At 39.9% G+C, this 17,533-nt stretch overlaps 1 protein-coding gene across 10 annotated transcripts in view; it reads right to left on the bottom strand.

The window, feature by feature from the left end:
- ELF2 (E74 like ETS transcription factor 2) overlaps window positions 1-17,533 on the bottom strand; it is a 99,748-nt gene that overhangs the window by 74,950 nt on the left and 7,265 nt on the right. For 9 of the 10 annotated variants that reach the window (XR_002642207.3, XM_089911494.1, XM_089911493.1 and 6 more), the window contains exon 2: window positions 260-347. The gene's annotated coding sequence lies outside the window, so the exon portion shown is untranslated. Of the gene's footprint in view, window positions 1-259; window positions 4,745-17,533 lie in introns of those variants that run through there. The other variant, XM_089911492.1, reaches the window with a different exon arrangement.

Here is a 17,533-nt window from a genome sequence, read left to right as displayed (position 1 = left end):
ACTTATACAATAAAAAGAAATACCTGAAAAAAAAGCAGAAATTTCACCTCACTACTTAAGACCCATTCAGTACTATTAGTCTCCTTTTTGATCTTATCAACAGAAAATGGGAAAGTATTTGTATCTTAAGAATAAAAATTAAGAAAAATCCACAATCCCATCACACTAAAGCTTACTATTATCATACAAGGTAACAACTATTTTCAATTTCTGTTTTCTAACCATATAGAGAGTAATAGCAGAAATAACTTTTACTTACAATTTGAATGTTACGTAGTCTAAGCATCCTTCACTATTTTCACAACTTGGCAAGAGTTAAAATATAAACCAGCAGTTCTCTGGAACTACTAGTGGGGGGAAAAAGACAGTATTAATATAATTCTGTTAAAAAATATTTTGCCCAAAATAGGTGTGATTCTGACAGCAGGTACTTACTGCAACAAACCATCCCCAAAGCCTGATGGTACACATTTTATAACGAACATAATAAAGAAATTACTCCTGGGTTATTGAGGAATCAAAAGTTTTTACCAAACTTAAAATTTTAAGTCAACACTAGATACCAAGTATTGAGTAACGACAGATTCCAACATACATAGCCTATACCCCACATCATGGGCTATATTTCAATCAACCAACAGGATTTGAACACATGGCTGCAGGTATAACCCCAGATCCCCAGGAGTATAAAATCAAGTTTAAGAAGACTAACCCAATCAACTAGACTTCAATAAAAAACAAATACGTTAGTTAATTAATTTTAAAGACCTAAAAAATGTCAAAGTTTAGAAAACAATGACTAACCCAGAAAACTACTATTGAACGACGCTAATGATATATTATTGCTGATAACTTTCCTGCTATTCACTTTCTTGCTGTCTCACCCTCCAAACTTTGCACCCATACAAATCTAACACCCCGAGCCTCCTCAAGTGGCCCTCCTCCTTTCTGAAGCTCATCTGTGCACTGGATCTTAGGTCTTGTTCCACCAATTATTCCCTCTTTTTCCTTAACCTTCTCTTTCTGAACATTGGGTTCTTTCCCTCAACATCTAAACATTTATAAGACTCTCTCAACTTTTTTTTCTTTTTTTTTAAATTTCTTGGCCGTGCTGCGTGCAGCATGAGGGATCCTAATTCCCGGACCAGGGATGGAACCCGTGCCCCCTGCAGTGGAAACTGGAGTCTTAACCACCGGACCACCAGGGAAGCCCCAAGACTCTCTCATCTTAAACATGACTCCTCCATGACCCTGCATACCCCTCCAGCTACCACTCTAGTTCCTTCCTTTCTCAGAGAAGGTTCTACCTAAAAAACCTTTTATACCCTGTCTCCACTTCCGGATTTCTCAGGTACTCCTTCTATGGAAGTTTGGCAGCCATCACCACCAACTGAAATTTTTACTAAATTCTGGTTATCAAATCCAATGGAGACATTTCTGTCTTCATAGGACTTAATGTCTCTGAAGCATTTGACACTGTTGATCATTCCCTCCTTGAAACTCTATCTTGAATTTATCTTCTCCCTCTCTAGCTATTCCTTTTCAATTCCCTCTTGCAGGCCCACCCCTAGTTTTCAAGGAGCTTGAAGAGTACAAATGTAAGCCCATATACCACATGCCTAAGTATTTTAAAGTTATAGACCAAACTAACAAGCTAGTAAATTTTATTTTACTCTCCTATCTTGACATATACACTTTTATAACAACCTACAAGGCTAAGTTCTGATTTGGCATTCTCAGACTTAACATCTATGGCGGCAGGGGGGGCGGGGGGGGGGGATGGGAGGCCCGTGCTCCCCCATCTCCCTGCAGCCTGCCCCTTTTTCTCATGCCACCTTTGGCTCCCCTCCAGACTACAAGGAGCCTCACATACACACATGTGGACATCCCAGACAACACGTCTAAGCTCTGGCCACATGCCTGCAAACAGCTGCCACTTGGCCATCCCTTAGGCCGAGGGGAAGCCCATACATGTGGTATAGTTAACAGAGGAGAGAATCAGGGAAGAGACCTGTGAAGGGTTACATGGGCAGGGAATTCTGGGATTCAAATACTCTTAGCTTGATCTAGAAATGGGTACCAGATGGACTGGCCCCTCAAAATCCTCAACCTATCCTATCAGCAGGGGTTAGCTGCAGGAAGGCCAGATGAGGGAACCCAGAGCAGGGTTCCCGCTTGGATAACTAAGGACAGTGCGACTCTCTGGTCAATCCTGGTAGGTGTTTCCAGGATCCCATCCGCAGTCCTCTTCTGATTCTTCACTCTGTCTAAACCATTTCACGCACTGCCACGGCTTCACTCAAATCTCTCTTCCAGTCTAAACCATTTTATGGGCTCCAGTTTGTCTGCTAGATATTTTCTTGCCTGTACTTCCTTGTGAAATTAAATAGGGTATAAATAAATAGCAAGCATCTATTCCAGGATATCCCAAGGACTCCATTAATTAATTCAGTCACTCAACAAACACTAATTGAGCACCTTTTATATACGAGTAGTTTTCGGTCGCTAGAGGTACAGTGGCGAAAAAAGCAGAAGTCCTTGTTCTTATGTATCTTGAATCCCAGTGGGGAGAGATGAAAATAGCAAAATATGTTTAGCACCCATGTAGACGGTGATAAAGGCCAAGGAGGCAAATGAACCAAAAGGAGAAAATATTCGGCAAGGAAGAGGGCTGCAATTTCAAACTGGGTAATCAGAGAAGAATTCACTGAAAAAGTGACATATGAGTGAAAACTCGGAAGTAGGAAGGAGCTGTGCCAGTGACGGGGGCCATGGGGAGAGCTCCCTCGTGAAAGGAAAGAGAACATTCAAGATCTTCAAGAGGGAATAAGCCTGAAAGTTCAAAGATCAGCAAGGAGGCCAATACGGCTGGAGTGAAGTGAGCAAGAGGAAGGAAGAACAGATGCGATGACCAAGGGGTACAGAAAGGGGTCACGTAAGCCCTCGATGACGACTCTGACCTTGACCCCGGGAGAAGGAGGGCTTTGTGCAGAGAGATGACCTGATTATTCTAACGGTCATTCAGCTGCTGGGTTGAGAACAGACAAGGGGACAAGGCCAGAAGCAGGGAGATCAATTTGGAAGCTACTAGAATAACTAGGTGAGAAATGACACTGGCTAGGACTGAGTGGTGGGTTCTGGAGAGAGCGAACAGTGGTCAACTTTTAGAAATTTTTGTAGGTAAAATGGACGAAGTTTGATAGCAAACTGGACGCGGGGTGTGAATGAAAGAGAAGAGTCAAGAATGAATCCAGAGGAATCAGTCAGCGTGCCTGGACTAGCCATGAAATGGGATGAATGACGGTGTGAAACAAGTCCAACATGTCCCAAACTCAACTGCTTCTCTGCTACCTCCCCCAAGGTATGAGCTCGCCTGCTGTGCTGAATTAGCCCCATAAGCTGCCCTGCCACCTACACAAGTTGCCTAAAGCAGCAGAGGCTGCAGTCGTCTGTGGCTCCTTCCCCATCAACACCATCATCCCCTCTCACTCGTGACTCCTGCTCAGTAATCTCATATCCTCTGCCTCAGTTGAGGCCCTTATTCTCATTTTTCTATAGTTGTAAGAGCCTCAGATTTTGCCTCCTGGCCTTTAATCTTCCCTCCCTTCCAGTCCATCTAACTGCACTGTCAGGGTGATCCAAGATGGGATAATATGAGGCCCCTCTCAAAATTCTTCAGCAGTTCATCATCACCTGCGAGATGAAATTTCAACCTCTTTGCAAGCATACTGATTTAGTAGAAACGAGCAAGGGGTCTAGGTCTCTTTTTCAGAAGTTATGAAATGTTCATTCTGATATGCTCCGGTATGGAAGTCACAAATCTAATCCATGCTCACTGGCCCAGCCTCATTTTCCTTTACTCCCTCCATCTTGGTTGTTTGCACCACAGCCGTCTACAGTTCTCTACATTCTTCTCTCTCTTGTCTTGACACCCTTCCCCTGTTTGCCCATTTGGCCAATTCCTAGCTGTCTTACAGGTCTCAGCTCTAAAGCAACCTCATCACTGAACGGCTCAATATCATTTTCTGTAATTCTCTTCCCCCAATCCACATTATATACTTCCCTCACAAAAACATCGGGGAAATAACAGCTTCCAGGTGGCCCCTCCCATCAACCACAGCAAGCCCAACACCTATGCCTTTCTTTGGTGCTCCCTAAAATCCTGCTTCACTTTACCTTCTTAATATTCTTACCTTCTTACCACTTTCTCAAAGCACCAAGTTTTAAACATCTGTGTATCCAGGTTTTAAAAATCTGTGGTTGATACCACCTAAACCACTGCCTTCCATATAGCAGATAAACAGTAAAGATGTGATGAATACGAGGATAAACAAACATGTTCCAATCAGACAAATGTCTTCACTGTTCACTACGCAGACCAATGCTCCTTCCCATCCCTATCCCTTTGCTGGTTCCCTTCTCTCATCAGGAATGCCCTCTTCTTTGATTATTCAGATTCTACCTGCCCCTCATGGACAACTTTTCCCATATAATAACATCACCTCTTTCCTCCCTCTTACTATGCCAGTTCTTTCAATAATATTTATTAAGCACTTAACTGTATACCAAATACAGCACTATGCCAAGAACACAAAAACAAAGTTAGGACTCAGCCTGCAAACAGCTTAGAGTCTAGTAAGGAGAGGCACTCGAAGCAATTACCATAATGTAAACGCCATAAAGGAAACTACAAAGTACAGTGGAAACATTAAAAAAGGGAACACCCAGTCGGCCCTGGGGGGGGGGGGGCAGGGGTGGGGGGAGAGGGGATGGGGAGATTCTAGAAAAGACTTCAGAAAGGAGCCACCACTTGGTCTGGGGTTAGAAGAAGGGGTGGAAACTGGCATAACAATAAGAGAAACAATTCTGAATCATGAATACTAAGTGAACTGTCAGGACTGGAAAAAACTGTGAGAAATGATAGCAAACCTAAGTATGAGTCAGAAGTAAATGCAGCTCAGACTATAACTCAGTTGCTTAGAACACAGACCACACTCTCATCAAAAACAGTTTACGTGTATGACTTTATTCACATAAAGTACAAAAACAAGGAAAACTCAATCTATGATACTAGAAATATGCTACTATATTACAAAAGGCTACTATCACTAATACATAAGGAATGCTTAAAATAGAGAATAAAGGACCAAAAAAGAACACAAGAGAAAAATATGAAAAACTGTGGTATAAAAAACAACTGTGGTATAAAAAAATACGAAAATGTGAAAAACACAAACACACAATTCACAAAACCAGATACAAAAATAGCCCTTAAACATAAGAAAAGATGTTCAAATTCACTCATAGAGAAAGGCAAGTTTTTAAAAATTGAAATACCATTTCTCTCATCTATCAGATTGGTGAAAATTAAAATGTATATAACATTATATTCTGTTGGTAAAACTGTGTACATTTATACACTGCTGGTGGGAAGCAAGGTGACACAACACTTTGGGAGGAGAATTTGGCAATATCTAACAAAACTACATATGTACTTACCTTTTAAAACAGCTTTATTGAGATATAATTCACATATCACACAGTTCACCAACTTAAAGCATATAACTTAAAGGTTTTTAGTATATGAATGAAGTGCCATCATCACCACAATCTAATTTTAGCACATTCTCAGCACGCCAGCCCCAAAAAAACCCTCACGTGCATCAGCAGTCACTCCCCACCCTCCCCCACCCTCACGTCCTTGGCGATGCTAACCTACTTCCTACCTCTAGAGATCTGCTTGTTCTGGCCATTTCATATAAACGGAATTTTAAATATGTGGACTTTTGTGACTGGTGTCTTTCACTTAGTACGTTTTCAGTGTTCATCTATGTGTAACATGTATTAGTATTTCAATTCTTTTATTGCTGAATAATATTCCATTGCACAGATATATCACATTTTATGTATCCACCCATCAGTTGGTGCAAAGTTGTTTCCACTTTTTGCCTATTATAAAATCATGCTGCTGGGGCTTCCCTGGTGGCGCAGTGGTTGAGAGTCCGCCTGCCGATGCAGGGGACACGGGTTCGTGCCCCGGTCCGGGAAGATCCCACGTGCCGCGGAGCGGCTGGGCCCGTGAGCCATGGCCGCTGAGCCTGCGCATCCGGAGCCTGTGCTCCGCAACGGGAGAGGCCACAACAGTGAGAGGCCCGCGTACCGCAAAAAAAAAAAAGAAAGGAAAAAGCAGCCAAGACTCGATGGCAAAATATTTAAAACTCTTCCCCAATACTGGGAACAGAACAAATATACCTACAATTGCCACTTCAATTCAAAGCCACACTGGCAATCCTGACCAGCAGAGTTTGATAAGGAAAAATTAAAAGGCATAAGAAATGGAAAGGAAGAGGGACTTCCCTGGCAGCGCAGTGCTTAAGAATCCGCCTGCCAATGCAGGGGACAGGGGTTCGATCTCCGGTCCGGGAAGATTCCCACATGCCGCAGAGCAACTAAGCCCGTGCACCACAACTACTGAGCCTGTGCTCTAGAGCCCACGAGCCACAACTACTGAGCCCACGCTCTGCAACTACTGAAGCCCACGCTCTCTAGGGCTCACATGCCACAACTACTGAGCCCACGTGCTGCAACTACTGAAGCCCACGCGCCTGGAGCCTGTGCTCCGCAACAAGAGAAGCCACCGCAGTGAGAAGCCCGCGCACCGCAACGAAGAGCAGCCCCTGCTCACCGCAACTAGAGGAAGCCCGCGCACAGCAACGAAGACGCAACGCAGCCAAAAATTAAGTAAAATTTAAAAAGAAAAAAGAAATGTAAAGGAAGAAATGAAACTACCATTGTTTGTAGATGATAAGACTCTCTACATAGAAAGCCCAAAAGAACCTTCAGATATTAGAAGAAGAGGGTTTGCAAGATGTGTGGATACAGATGAATGCAGTAAGTCCTCTACATACGAAACTTCAAGCTGTGAACTTTCAAAGATGAGAAAGTGTGTTCACATGTCCAATCACATAAGTTAGTTCACACGTCTGGCGTACACTGTCACATGCGTGCATCTTCTACAAGTGGTTGTGCTTTTGTGTACTTTACTGTACAGAGTACAGCAGTACGGTATCTTTATTTCAAGCCCAGGACCCAAATGTAGAACGGTACGCAAAGGTTGCAGCAGCCGTTCAGAATGCAATCCAGTGCTACCATGTCATCTATGACGAGATAAAAAGGGCTACCACCCAGACATCACTGGATCATTTTTTCAAGAGGGTAGACAGAACTGAATCTAGCAAGGAACCAGAACCTGGGCCATCAGCATCAGGCGTTGAGTGAAATTGCAGCTTGCCCTCCGTCTCCTATTGTGGACAATCCTGATTCAGCTCTACCATCTCCCACCTCCTCTCCCTCCTCCAGTCAGGAACTCTCCTGGCCTTTTCACTCCACGCCAGCCCCTGGATGCCAGCTGTTGTACTGGACGACTGTACTTTTCAGGGGACTGTACTGTAAGATTAAAAAATGTTTCATTTTTTGTGTTTGTTTTTTATGTATTATTTATATGAAAAGTATTATAAACCTATTACAGGACAGTACTATACAGCCGATTGTGTTAGCTGAGGTCCTAGGCTAACTTTGCTGGACTAACGGACAAACTGGACTTACAAACGCGCGCTCGGAATGGAACTCGTTCGTATGTAGGGGACTTACCATATATAAAAATCAACTGTTTCTCTATGTACCCGCAACAGACAGAAAATGTAATTTTTAAAAAGGATATCGTTTACAATAACCACAAAAATATAAGACTCCTAAGACTTGGGAATTCCCCGGCAGTTAGGGAACTGCAGTGGTGAGGACTCAGCGCTTTCACTGCCGTGGCCTGGGTTCAATCCCTGGTCAGGGAAAAAAAATCCCGCAAGCCACGTGAAGACACCTAAGACTCAATCTAATAAAGACCTCTACGGAGAAAATAAATAAACGTATTGAAAGAAATTAAAGAAATCTTGGGAATTCCCTGGCAGTCTTGGATAGGAAAGCTCAGTATCTTACAGATGTCAACGCTCAACAAATTCATCTAAGAAATTCAATATATGTCCAGTCAAAAATCCCACGACGGTTTTACGAAAACCTTGACAAAGATAGTTAAGAAAAAAAAGGGCGGGGGGGGGGGGCGATGTACAAGAACAAAGGGCAAAAGTGAGCCAAAACCCTCTGGAGAAGAACTGCCCTACCTAGTCTAGTCTATGGTAATTAGACAATAAGTAATGGTGTAGACATAACCAAATATACCAATGGAACAGAATATAGAGGCCAGAAAAAGACCCATGCATATTGGAAACTTAATGCAGGAAGAGGCAGTGTTAACACCAATGGGGAAAAAAGACTATTAAATGATGCTGAGACAAGTGATTATCCATACAAGACAAAAATTAAATCACCATCTCTCACCATTCACAAAATAAATTACAGGTGTACTAAAGACCCAAATATACAATTTTTTTTCAAAATTAGAAGGAAATATAGAATATCTTCATGAACTTATAGTTAAGGAAAAATTACTTAATACACGGAAAGCAAAAAAACAAAAGAATGACTAAACTTGACTACACCAATTTTTTAAAAAAAATTCCTAACAATGCAAACCAAAAACAAAACCAAAAGACAAGACACTAGGAAAAGTAATTCCCCTCCCTCCAAAACAGGAGGCAAAAAGAACTCCTACTAATTAATCAGAAATATACACAACCAAAATCTATTAAAGATTTTAAAATAAATTATATTAAGGCATGCATGGCTAAATGGGATATAAATTCTTGTCAAGGTTCTAGTTCTCGGGAGTTCCCTGGTGGTCCAGTAGTTAGGACTCAGCTCTTTCACTGCCTGGGCCAGAGTTCAATCCCTGGTTAGGAAACTAAGATCCCTCCTGCAAACCGAGAGGCGCAGCCAAAAAAAAAAAAAAAAAAAAAAAAGCTCTAGTTCTCATGCTGAACGATGCTCTCATGTGTGTTTATCACATTATTAAAAATAAACAAACAACAGCCGTTACTGGGCAAATTATTTGTGTCATGAATCAAGGATTATGATTCATCTAATTTTGTACAACTGGGGTCCAAGGAGAGGTTGAAAACTGATTTTATTAGTTTCCCATCTAAAGTGTGAAATCCATTCACATGCATTGGTTCTTTTTAAATATGTTGTGTAAATTGAATAATATTTACTAATCCTTTGACAAACTTATTTACAATTTTCCAACAGGTTGTGTTCATTTTTTGACTTAATTGCTTCTTAATGCAATTCTTAATTTGTAAGAAAGCTGTGTCAGCATAGGGGGTCACAGTTACCTTACCTGCTATTGCAGCAAATATATCTAAACAACCTAATGGATCAGAAAGAAGAACGGCAATTCCATTTGCAGGACATTTCAAGAAAAAGTAAAACTATAGGAACAGAAAACAGATCGGTGGGAAGGCGTTATCTCAAAGGGCACAAGGAACTTTTGGGGGGTGACAGCAATGTTCTATATCTTGACTGTGGTGGTAACTGCATAATGATATGAATTTCTCAAAATCATGGAAATGTAAGGATGAATTTTACTACATGTCAACTAAACTTCAATAAATTTGACTTTAAAAGAAGGAGAGGACAATGCTGCAAATTAGAGTTTAACCTATTAAAGAGATTCTTATTCAATATTAACATTATCATCATGCTAAGAAGAACTGTAGCTTGTAATCTAAACTTATGTACAGCTTGGCTCACACCTAGTACCTGCCTATGGAATCAGAAAATTCTCCCCCTAAAAAGCCTTATTATTCTTAGCCACTTTATTGGTAAAATTAAAGCTTTTAAATTTGGAACTCAATTCCCGAGATACTTCCGATTCATATTTTCATTGTTCTATTTTTTTAATTATCTACCAAGTCTGGCAGGAATTACATATGTAGTTTATAATGCTAATATAGTGATAGTCTCAACTATGTATCCTTCTATTTCTATGTTACTGAATCAAGCATTTTTATGCATTGTCCTTGCACCCTTACAATAACCCTGTGAAATAGGTATAATTATTCCCCCCATTACACGAGTGCTATTTTGACAGTATGCTTTATATTTGAGAGCTAGTACGACTAACAGTTAAGAGCCTACTGACCACTGTATGCCCAGAATACAGTAGGTACTCAATAAATATTTGTTGAATGTTGGCTTTACCTATGACTACATAATCTTGGGCAGTTATTCCTCTCTTTAAACTTCAATATCCTCATCCATAATAAGAGAGTAAAACAACTCTAGGAAGTCGGCGTGTTTAGTTCTTTTAATCCTTTGCATAAAGTGCCGGGCACACTATGAGTGCTGAATGGATGTAGCGTTGTTGCTGTGATGCATTGTGCAGCATCGATCAGAGCTGCACCGTGTGCCAAGGCTTCCTATTAAGAATAAGGCAGTAACAGATGATCACGCCTAAAGCCTAACTGCTCCTCGTGCAAAACTGAGATGCTCATTCTTCTAACTTGTTAAAACAAAAATCAGTACCTTTTAAAGGGATAAAAAGTAAACTAATGAATCTTTTAAAGAAAGAAGAATCCCCCTCTGAAAATGGAACCAAGTCTGAGCAGCATACTGTTGACAAATACTTGGGCCCACAGGTCAGGGCTGGAAAGTATTTGGGCAGCAAGCGGTCATGTCATGGGACTTACTTTAGGGCAAGGTGATTGATCTAGACATTTTAAACTGCATGCTAGAAATTTACAGCATAAGAGAAATTACATGAAATTACTGCAAGAGATCTTAGAGCTCATTTTATAGAAGAAATAGATTGAAGAGGCTAATTGGAAAATTAAGTAAAATGTCGATAACTTGCCAACCATAAAACAATTCTGCATTTCAAGAGTCCCATACCATGGATAATAATATCTTAAAATCCTTATTTACTCACGGCCCTGAGTTCTGACACACAAAGTCATAGAATAACACATAGATAAGAAATGAACTTAGATAATCTGTGATTTCATCTAAGTTCTGTTTAAGGTATTTTGATGCTTTTCTTGCCAGGCAGGTTTTGGTTGTTTTCTTCATCATCCAAAGAACTACGATGGCCAGGTTCCTGGGCGTAACCTAACAAATGCTGGTTTGTTCAATTTATTTTGTGATGGTGAAAATCTAAGAGGGAATTATCATCTTAAAATACTCTGAATAATCAAACATTAGAGTTATTTAAAGAACTGATGAGCAAAGAGATGGCAAGACAAAATCAACCTGACTGCACTACCCACAATTACCACTGGAGCTAAAAATGATACTGCTGCCTAGCTATCTGTACTCCTTTAATATTTTGATCCTCCTAAACTCTGTTACCATTTCACACAGGCTCAAGTTGTAGGGCAGTAATAATAAAGGCCATAATAAGTATATGGAGGAAGAGATCACATTAAGCACATCTTAGAATCCAACCTATCTTGAGGATGAAGATAAGCAACGAAGGTCTGATTTTTTTTTTTTTTTTTTTTTTTTTTTGGCCACACTGCACAGCATGCATCAAACCCGCGCCCCCTGTAGCGGAAGCAGAGCCTTAACTACTGGACCACCAGGGAAGTCCCCAAAGGTCTCATTATTAATCAGTAACCCTAAACTTATATGAATATTCATTTCTAGACTCATTCTATGAACTCTTTGTAAGAAATACTAAATGGTGGAAATAAATGTTTAGTCTGTATATTCTGTGAATAAGCACACTTCCAAATCAAGTAAGAACCAGACAGGAGAATATGTACTAGGAGGTTTGGTTAGGGAAAAAGTAGCAATCAAAGCCACCAGCTTATCCCCTGACCATTGCACAGACGTTTAAGAAGTCTCAAATATGGTCACAATAGCCTCTTGCACATCCAAAGAGAGACACATAAAAGACTTAAAAGACTTGTTTCAACTGGCTTAAGGTAGTCAAGCAACTGCTTTACAGGAAGCTAAAGCTAGAGGTGATCAGGGTATATGGCAGATTCCCAGTCATCAGGAAGCCTAAAATCTACTTAGGTTCTATTCAGCAAAGCAAACTGGGGAAAGTTTTCTTTTTGAAGGAGAGATAAATTGCCAATCCAGCAACTGCCATCCTCAAGACCCTAGTGCACGACTTCCCTGGTGGCGCAGTGGTTAAGAATCCGCCTGCCAATGCAGGGGACACGGGTTCAATCCCTGCTCCGGGAAGATGCCACATGCTGTGGAGCAACTAAGCCCATGCGCCACAGCTACTGGGCCTGCGCTCTAGAGCCCGTGAGCTACAACTACTGAGCCCGCACGCCTAGAGCCCGTGCTCTGCAACAAGAGAAGCCACCGCAATGAGAAGCCCGCACACCGCAACGAAGAGTAGCCCCCGCTCTCCGCAACTAGAGAAAGCCCGCACGCAGCAACGAAGACCCAACGCAGACATAAATAAATAAATAAATAAATTTATTTTTTAAAAAAAGACCCTAGTGCAGATAATTCTAAAACCTTCGCCAACTTCTTCACTACCGTGACTTAAAAGGAAGCAAAGAACTGCTCTTCACGACAACCTTTTTAAATATTCTGGTTTGACAGGATATGAATTCATTAACGTGAATTTATCCTAGAGGTAACTCGATAACTAGCTTAGCTTAGAGTATATTTTCTTCTTCTTCCAAACAATGAAGGGATAACAGTAGTTAACATTTATAGAGCACTTACTCTATGCCAACATTATTCTAAACTCACTACATCTATTAACCTATTTAATCTACACAATCCTACAAAACAGGTATAATTCCCCATTTTACATTTGGGGAAACTGAGGCACCAGGCGATTTTTTTTTTTTTTTTTTTTTTTTTTTTTAAGTAACTTACTCAAGGTCAAACAAACAAATGAGAAAGTCAGAATTTCAACCTAAGCTGTCTGGCTCCAGACTCTGTGCTCTTAAAGTTTTTCTGCCTCATGATTATACAAGTGTTTTTAACATTGAAACTGTGAATGAATCATATAGAACCTCTCCCACCCCACCCCTGGGAGATTTTTCTACCTACTTCCTTTATTGACTCATAACATGAGCTGATTAGAAGGCTTAAAATATGTTAAATGGGAATTACATCTACCTTATCTACATAAGCATACATATTTTTTTTCCCTTTCCAAAAAAAGGGGGTGGCGGGAGGAGGGAATTAATTATTTAACTCACAAATTCCCTCATATAAGTTCTGTAGGCCTTAGGGAGAAAGTGACAGTATCAGAAATTCTTTCTCCTTTGGCCTCTTTAGGGTTGAGCTTTTTTTTTTTTTAACATCTTTATTGGAGTATAATTGCTTTATAAGGGTGTTTTAGTTTCTGCTTTATAACAAAGTGAATCAGCTATACATATACATGTATCCCCATATCTCCTCCCTCTTGTGTCTCCCTCCCTTCCTCCCTATCCCACCCCTCTAGGTGGTCACAAAGCACCGAGCTGATCTCCCTGTGCTATGTGGCTGCTTCCCACTAGCTATCTATTTTACATTTAGTAGTGTATATATGTCCATGCCACTCTCTCACTTCGTCCCAGTTTACCTTCCCCCTCCCCATGTCCTCAAGTCCATTCTCTATGTCTGCATCTTTATTCCTGTCCTGCCCCTAGGTTCTTCAGAACCATTTTTTTTTTTGATTCCATATATATGTGTTAGCATATGGTATATGTTTTTCTCTTTCTGACTTACTTCAGAGCTTATTTTTTATTTGTTTTTTAGAAAGAAATGTTGGCCTGTAATTCTATATTAGCAAGAAACAAAGATTCTCAGGTATAGACTTTATATGCTAATTAAGATTTACCCATATTTACCTGGAACCAAAATATAAACTTTCTCATAATGTTAAATAAAAAGGTCCCTGCAGAAGCAACTAGGGGAAAATGTGCACCCAGTCTCTCACTCTGAGGCCTAAACTATAACTATTTCCGAGATTATCTCCCTTTACCTAATTAAGCCCAGGTTTATACCTTCCCCACAGGCTCTGGATCATGGGTGCTTACAGGGCCTGTAGAATGTATAAGGAATAGATCAATGAACAAACGCATGCTTATCTTTATTTGAAGGACTAAATATCATCGTCTCCATTGTACCTGCGGCTCTAATCACTGGGCAAGAATCTCTGCCACTGCTATAACTGTACTACAAATTCCAAGTTTTACAGATAATGGGTTTTTGTCTTATTTTTAGATAGTTAAATTTCAAGGAAGAAGTTACTTTCCCTTCTATTCTTTATAAAGTTAAAACCATTCATAGAAAACCCTAGAAATATTTATTCACACTCAGAAGCTGTTAAACAATAAAATTATAGGACTTCTCTGGTGGCGCAGTGCTTAAGAATCCGTCTGCCAATGCAGGGGACACGGGTTCGATCCCTGGTCCGAGAAGATCCCACATGCCACAGATCGACCAAGCCCATGCGCCGCAACTACTGAGCCTGTGCTCCAGAGCCCACACGCTGCAACTACTGAGCCTGAGTGCTGCAACTACTAAAGCCTGCACGCCTAGAGCCCATGCTCCGCAACATGAGAAGCTACCACAATGAGAAGCCTTCACGCTGCAAGAAAGAGTAGCCCCCGCTCGCCGCACTAGAGAAAGCCCACACGCAGCAACGAAGACCCAACGCAGCCAAAAGTAAAAATAAAAAAAAGAATAAAATTATATACTGGGCTGTAAATTAACTCTTGCGTCAAGAATGAAGGTCGCTGCAATATTTTTCCACTGTTTTCCCACCACACTTAGAAAAAAATCTAAACTCTTTAACATGGCCTTTATAAAGATCAACCCAGGGGTAGCCCACCCCACCTCTCTGACCTCATTCATCCCTCATTTCTCTTTCACTGGCTTGCTGAGCTCCAGCCACACTGGCCCTATTCCTACAACACACCAAGCTTATTCTGCACCTCCTGTTCTCTAGGCTACAAGGGTCTTCCAGATCATCCACAGACTGAATGCTCCTCACACATCATGCAGATCTCACTTCAAATACCACCTCTTCAGAGAGACATTTCCTTCATGGCTCCCCTCCCCCAAATTATATCACATTTCCAGGTAGCTGCCCCATCATTCTCTATTTGAGATCGCATTACCCTATTTTATTTCTTCACTATATTTATCATTCTCTAAAATTATCTTGTTTATATGTTTAATGCATGTCTCCTCTAACAGAATATAAGGTTCCATGAGAACAAGTACTGCATTTATCTTATTTACTACAATCTCTCAAGGACCTAAAATGAATAATACTATACTACTAAATGTACAGGCTCATATGAAGATTTTGATATCTTATAACCATTCTAACTCATTATATTGCTCTCTTAGGCTTCTTCCATTTTTTTCCTACCAATTAGCACCCACCATGAGAGAATTAAGCAGCAAGAAATATGGACAAACAAGTAGACTTCATACTGTATGATCAGTTCAGGGAAGGTTTCAGAATTAATGGCATGTCTTTCAAATTGTACACTGATTCTACTTTCCAATAAACACTAATAATTATAAGTAAATTGTTAATTATGTTTGAAAAGAAACTATCAGATGAAATTTAGCATGTATGAGTAATATACTTTCATGCATATCATGAAATACAGATGAAAATATTGAATATAATTTAGAAATAAAGCAAACTCCATTTTAGGATTTAACACATAGTTTAGATATCATTTTCTATCTAAAATTTAATTTTATCTCCAAATACAGAAACCAAGTTTAAAGAATTAAAGGAAAGTATGACAACTGTAACTCATATAACTCTTATCAATAAAGATACAGATATTATTTTTAAAAAGAATAAAATGGAAATCCTGGAGTTGAAAAGTATAACAATTCTAGAGCTGAAAAGTATTAAGAACCAAAATTTTAAATTCACTAGCAGAGTTCAAAAAGCAGATTGGAGATGACAGAAGAAAGAGCCAATGCACTTGAAGATATATCAATAGAAATTACCAATTCTGAAAAACAGAAAAGAATTTTTGAAAAAAACCTTTCAATGAACAGAGCCTCAGAGACTTAGGAATACCATCAAGCATGCCAACTTACAGGTAATGAGAGTCCCAGAAGAAAAGGAAAGAGAGAAAAGGATAGAAAAAATACTTGAAGAAACTATAGTTAGAACTTACCAAATGTTTAAAATATGGTTATCTCTACATTTAAGTTTACTGAATCCAAAGTAGGATTAACACATAGAGATCCACACCTAGACATACCACAGTAAAATTGTTGACTAGGGGCTTCCCTGGTGGCGCAGTGGTTGAGAGTCCGCCTGCCTATGCAGGGGACACAGGTTTGTGCCCCGGTCTGGGAAGATCCCACATGCCGCGGAGTGGCTAGGCCCGTGAGCCACGGCCACTGAGCCTGCGCGTCCGGAGCCTGTGCTCCGCAACAGGAGAGGCCACAGCAGTGAGAGGCCCGCGTACAGCAAAAAAAAAAAAAAAAAATTGTTGACTAAAGACAGGAAATCTTGAATGCACAAAAAGAAAAATAACTCATCAGAAACAATGAAGGCCAGAAAGCAGGAGACGACATATTCAAAATGCTAAAAGTAAACAAATGTAACAAAGAATTCTATATCCAGCAAAACTATTCTTCAAAAATAAAGGCAAAATAAAAACAATCCCAAGAAACAAAGACTGAGATAATTCATTAATAAGACTTTCCTTACAAGAAATCCAAAAGGAAGTCCACCAGACTGAAAGGAATAACCAGCCCATAACTCAAATACATAAAAAGAAATAAAGACCACATAAACGGTAAATACATGGTAAATATTTTTTTTAAAAAAACCTTTTAAAATACTTGTTCTTCCCTTAACTATCTTTAAGACATACAGTTGCATTAAAATATTATAAAACTGTATTCTTGGGCTTCTAGAACATAAAAATTTAATATGCGTGACAATACTAACAGACAGGAGGGGGGAGAAAATGGAGCAAATTTTCTATATTTTACGACAATTAAATTAGTCAATTCTGAAGTAAACTGTGATAAATTAAGACACACACTGTAATCCCTAAAGCAACCTAAGAAAATAACTAAAAACTCCAGTTAAGAAACTAACAAAGGAATTAAAATGATACCCTGGAAAATATCTAGTAACTCCAGAACAGGGAGTAGAAGACAATCAAAAAAATAAAAAAGAAATGAGACGTATGGAAAGTAACTAGCAAAACTGCATAAATCTGAATATCAACTATTACATTAAACGTGAACAGATTAAACCTTCCAATCAAAAGGCAGAAGTGGTCAAACTATTTTTTTAAATAGGCATTTTAACTATATACTGTAAGATACACTTTAGATTCAAAAACAAATAAGTTGAAAGTAAAAAGACAGAAAAAGATACAGAATGCAAACAGTAAGCACAAGAGAGCTGGAGTAGCTACACTAACACCAGACAAAATACTACTATAAGGTGTATGTATGTGTATTATTATATATGTATATCATACCTAACACCAGTGCCCCAAAAATATGAAGCAAAAATTGACAGAACGGGCCTTCCCTGGTGGTGGAGTGGTTGAGAATCTGGCTGCCAATGCAGGGGACACGGGTTCGAGCCCTGGTCCGGGAAGATCCCACATGCTGCAGA

The sequence above is a fragment of the Delphinapterus leucas genome, chromosome 5, assembly GCF_059928025.1.
Source record: "Delphinapterus leucas isolate spDelLeu-1000000601 "Yukka" chromosome 5, BTC_Dleu_Yukka2, whole genome shotgun sequence".
Lineage (NCBI taxonomy): Eukaryota > Metazoa > Chordata > Mammalia > Artiodactyla > Monodontidae > Delphinapterus > Delphinapterus leucas.
Note: the sequence above shows the minus strand (reverse complement) of the source record. Positions and strands in the feature narration are given on the sequence as shown.